Source organism: Trachypithecus francoisi, unplaced genomic scaffold (genome assembly GCF_009764315.1).
Source record: "Trachypithecus francoisi isolate TF-2019V2 unplaced genomic scaffold, Tfra_2.0 Lachesis_group8, whole genome shotgun sequence".
Lineage (NCBI taxonomy): Eukaryota > Metazoa > Chordata > Mammalia > Primates > Cercopithecidae > Trachypithecus > Trachypithecus francoisi.
This window is the reverse complement of record NW_022681473.1, coordinates 104,531,689-104,537,035: the sequence shown is the minus strand read 5'-3', so window position 1 is coordinate 104,537,035 and position 5,347 is coordinate 104,531,689.

The following is a 5,347-nucleotide window of genomic DNA, read 5'->3' as shown; positions in this document are numbered from 1 at the left end:
AGAAGCCTCTCCGAGCTGCCTGACTCTAGTCTGTGGTCCCAGGGACAGCTCAGGCTGAAGCAGTCACTGTTAGGCAGTGGGAAAGAAGTCCTCAACCTCCGAATGGGAGAAATTAGGCAAGGCCCAGAGGAAATCAGGCACCAGCATTGCCAGAAATCCAATCAGCTCTCCCTCTCTGGGATTTTTTTTTTTGTACAATATTAGCCTCTCGGGGGACACCTACTTGGGTTGGGAATGTGCAGTGTTTTTAGGGGGAGGAAAGGGAAGGAGAAAAGGAGGAGAAAGAGCAGGTGGACTTGGTGAAGGTGGAGAAACAGGAGCCATAGAATGGAGACTCAGCTTTCCAGAATTGTGGCATTAGGCTGGGCTCAGGCTGGCAACGAGCTTGGTTCCACCCATGACAGGTAGAAGCATGGATCTACAACTCGGTGTGTGCTGCTAGCTCTCCTGCAGAGGGTTAACCTCAGTTTGCTATCTGGGACTGAATGTGCACCTACTGTGAGCCCCAGGATGGTCTGGATACTGCGTGGCAAATACCAGAGAAGTGTGTGACATGGTTTCTGGCTTCTGCCCTCTGGAAGAGGACAGAGAAGGAGCAGGAAGTCCTAGAAAGAACATAAGATTGGGGAGATTTGGGTTCTGTTTCTAGCTCTGTGTGGTCAGGGAAAGTGACTTGCCCTCTCTGGGTTTCCATTTCTCTTCTCCTTCTCATTTGTCTTTTCTTATGTTCCAGATAAAAGATATACCCAGCTTACATAATCAAAATAAACACTTTATTTTTCAGCATTCAGGTTAACAATGGCATCAGGCTTCCCCTAGATGAATAGCGGTAGAAAACTAAAAGGTCCATAGCAATGTTTTCCAGAACAAAGGACAGCCTTTCCATGGTGAAGTTAAAGTCGCCTCCGTAACAGATGTAGCAGGGCGTCAATCCTGGGCAGATGACTCCACCACTCTGAGCCATGGTTTCATCTGTGAAACGGAGATCATGATGGTTCCTCACTTCATAGTCTTGTGAGGATTAAATGAGATAATATATGGAAAGAAGTTAGCAAAGGGCTTGACACATAGTAAGTGCTGATTCAGTATGAGCTGTGATTATCATTAGATCTCGAGGCTCTCTGAGTCTCCTTCCAGGGATGTTCTGATCATCTGACACTTGAAGTCAGAAAGCTTAAAGGGCAAGTAGGTGTCCTTCATATGCCAGCCCTGGCTATTGGAGGACCCCACTGGACCTCAGCGATAGAGGCAATCTGCAGCCTGGGCTGGCTACAGGGGAAAAGAGGGAGGTGTTGGATTCCTGATCTGTACAGGGACAAGGTAGAGAGAGGAGCAGCTGCTTGCCACAGAGGCACTGGCACAGAGCTAGATGGGCATAAGAGTTTTCATGGGGGTGGGTAGTCATGCCTCTTCTCTTTTCACCCCAGCAAAGTCAGAGTCCTGGATTGGTGTTGTTTAGCCTTCTGCCCTTCCAGAGTAACATCCTCTTTTGAGCACTGTCCTGCCTGCTTGTTACACAGCTGGGTGCTTAGGCTACCACCCAGAAGCCACAGCCGCCACAGGGAGGGTGAATGGTCCCTACCCCCTTTCCTCTTGGGGAAGATAGTAGCAATAGTTGTATTCATATTATCAGTAATAGCACCACCACATTTATTTCACGTATACTATATGTGGGACACTGTTCTAAGTACTTTTTGTATGGGAAACCCATTTAATTCTTATGATCACCTTATAAGATCAGTACTGTTATGATCTCCTTCTTGTAGTTGAGAAAATGGAGGCACAGGAGTTAAGGAAGGTGCCCTGATCACCCCCTAATTAATGAGCTCGAATCCCTCCTTCCCCTATGAAGGGAATCTCTTGCAAAAGACCATGTACTGGTCTCTGGTACAAGTCCAAAGGCAAAGTCCTGATTCAAGCCTTTTAAAAAAAATTGGAAAGAAATACATTTAAATATTAACAGTGGTTGATGTAGGTTATGACTTCCCCTTCTACTTTTTATATTGTCTTTTTTTTTTTTTTTTTTTTTGAGACTGGGTCTCACTTTGTCACCCAGGCTGGCATGAGTGCAGTGGTACGATCTTGGCTCACTGCAGCCTCGACTTCCCAGACTCAAGTGATCCTCCGCTTCAGCTCCCCAAGTGACTGGCACTAAAGGGATGAGCTACCACGTCAGGCTAATTTTTGTATTTTTGTCTGTGTTTGTAAGCAAAATATGTTCATTTGTAATGTGAAAAAAATTAAACTAAGTTTTATTGAAAGAGTGAAATCACTTCTGTCTTCTCCAGGCATTTTGCAGCTCTCTGGGGCCCGCAGGGGTGCAGGAAAATCTGGACACTACCAGGGAGGCCTCTGAGCCCTGCTGAGCTGCCCCTCTGTGGGCCACAGCAGCAAGTATGCTGCATTAAATACCTCAGGCTGGGCCGGGCATGGTGGCTCACACCTGTAATCCCAGCACTTTGGAAGGTCGAGATGGGCAGATCATGAGGTCAAGAGGAAGAGACCATGCTGGCCAACATGGTGAAACCCTGTCTCTACTAAAAATACAAAAATTTAGCCAGGCATGGTGGGGGGCAACTGTAATCCCAGCTACTCGGGAGGCTGAGGCAGGAGGATAGCTTGAACCCGGGAGGTGGAGGTTGCAGTGAGCCGAGATGGCACCATTGCACTCCAGCCTGGGCAACAGTGCAAGATTCTGTCTCAAAAAAAAAAAAAAAAAAAAAAAAGTCTCAGGCTCGTTTGGGTTGTTTTCTGAAGTCAGAGGCCACACTCAAGGCTCTGAGCTTGCTGTCACCTGAGGGAGTTTGCTGGGAGGTTCAGACCAGACAGCTTGTACTGTGGCCTCCTAAATAGGTTCATGTGTGAGAGAGAAGCCCTGGGAGCCTTCCCAAAGTCAGTGGAGGGAAGATGCAGAGATGGATTTGGAGGTGGAAGTCATCCTCCCATGTATTTCCTCACTCCAGGGTCCCAAGCTTGGGCCCTGCCACCGCCTGTCTGTCTATCCCCACCATTGCCTGACACTCTGTTTGATGCCAGATCTACCCCTCTCTGGGGCCCCTACCAGGCATAGAGGGTCTAAGGACGGAGGAGGTGGGGGGAGCAGAGAGAGCAGAGAGAGGGTGCAAGCTCCTGGCGTGCTAGTTTGGGGTTCCAAGAGGGATAAGCACAGAAGCTAAACCCGGGCACCCCTGCTTCTTCCCCTGGCTGCTAGGATCTTCCATTCAGACCCAGTTTCCCTCTAGAGAAAAGGGAGCTGTCAGAAGCACAGAGGAGATGCTCAAGATAAAGGAGTAAGAGGCAGAGTTGCAGAAGCAAGGCTGCCCGGAACAATCAGCATCCAGGGAGTCTGTCCAAATCGGCAGCCGCTGGGATCCTGCGGAGGAGACTCGGCTTCCGCAACCTGTGCACGGGGCCAAGGGCCGGTCGCTCACCCTCCATCCAGCCAGCCTGTCCTCCCTGGGGACTGTCCTCCATAGCCCATCCTACAGACAGAGAGGACGGTGGCTCGAAGGGGCCAACAGGGTCTCCTTTGTCCCCTTTGAGCCTCCAAACGGAGGTTGTGAGGGGCGGGGGCTCCCCGGGCCCGGGCATTCTCTGCTTGAATGTGTAGTGTTTATTATGCCTGGTTAAAGATCATTAAAGCTTTTGTTGGGGGAGCTGACTGACAAGGAGAGTGGATTAATATTAGAACACCCTGTCACAACTGGTGGAAAGGCAGGATTGATTTTATAGGGAGTTTAGTCAGAGCTGCGTGTGAAGCCCCTGGGGTTGTTCTGGAGTGTATCCATCTCCTCCATTAGGAGGTCCCCGCGGGAATATTCAGCTGCAGTGTTTATGACAACCAAAGCTGCAAATCATAGATATAGTATTAGCTGCCTTTATTCAGCTGCCTTGCTCTCAATTGCCCAGGCTCCCAGTGGCTCAGGCCTATGTGCCCAGGCAGCTGCTCTGGTCAAAGGAGCAGTCCTGAGCTAGACTGGAAAAGCACACACGTGTGTGCACATGCATGTCTGTGTCTGTGTGTGTGTGCACAAATATGCATGCGCATGAGCACACATCCATGCTCATTCTGCAGTGGAGGAAGGGGAAACTCTAGAGTCCCCACTTCTGGAGGATGGTGGTGAGCACCCTCTACTGTCTTCCCTACACATTATCCAACAGGGCTCATAGGCGGCCTCTCATCCCAGCCCAGAGGCTGAGGATACAGCCAAGGAAATGAGATCTTTCTTTCTTTGACAAAAGTTAGAAACTGGAACTTGGAAAATTTATATCTCCAAGAGATTGTTTGCCTGAGGATTCACTGAGTACTACTTTGAGAACACACACCAGAGTGATGTCTTTAGACTGAATGCCAGGCCAGGAGTCAGCTCTGCTACTTTTTAACTGTGTGACCTTGGGCAAGTCTGTTAACTCTCTGGGCTTGTTTCTTCGTTGATTATACGGGGATAATAAAAATGGTACCTGCCTTACAGAGTTAAGTGAATATTACAAGCCAAGTGCCTGGTATATAATAAACACTCAATGCTACTGTATCATTACCTGGCTATTCCAATATGTTCTGAATAGGATTCAATTTACAAACCTTTAGTTTGAACCAAGCATTTCTGGAACACCTTTATTGCAGAAAACATGTCCTGCCCATGGAAGCAGAAGGACCATGGGGGACTGTCCATGAGTCCTTTTCCCAGTTGAAGGCCCATGGAACATTGGGAGGAAGTCCTGACCTAAGTGGGAAGCTCTGGGTCCAACACTGTGCACTGGGATGGGGACCAGGCACTTGGCCTGCTAGGTCTGAAATGGCATAGAGTCAGGGCCTTCTAGTTCAGTCCAGGTGGACACAGGATTGGAGACCAGCCTGACAGGCATTGGCCACTGAGAATAGACGCTGGGTCTAAGTCCCACCAGAACACAGATAGAAGAAAAATGTTGGGTTGGTGAGCAGTAAAGAGGAAGCTGGCTATCTGTCTGGGTCTCATGCAAGAAGCCAAGAGTCTGAGAGTCAGGAGTTCCAACCCCTGATCTGCCATTTAGTTCACTGTGACTTTGGAGAAGTTATTCTCTATGCCTCAGTTTCTTTGTCTTTAAAAGGTATATAATAATAGTACTTACTTCATAGGGTTATTGTGAGGGTTAAATAAGGTAATACACGCAAACTATTTGAAACAGTGTCTGGCAATAAGAAACTCTCAGTGTCAGCTGCCAGTGTAGTAGCCATCTCTCAGTCTCCTCTGACAGACTGAGCTCCCCACGAGGGTAGAGACCTAGAGTCACAGTTTCTATGTCCACAAGACCCAGCCCAGGGGCCTTGCACATAATGAGCACTCAATAGATGTTTTTTGAACTGTTG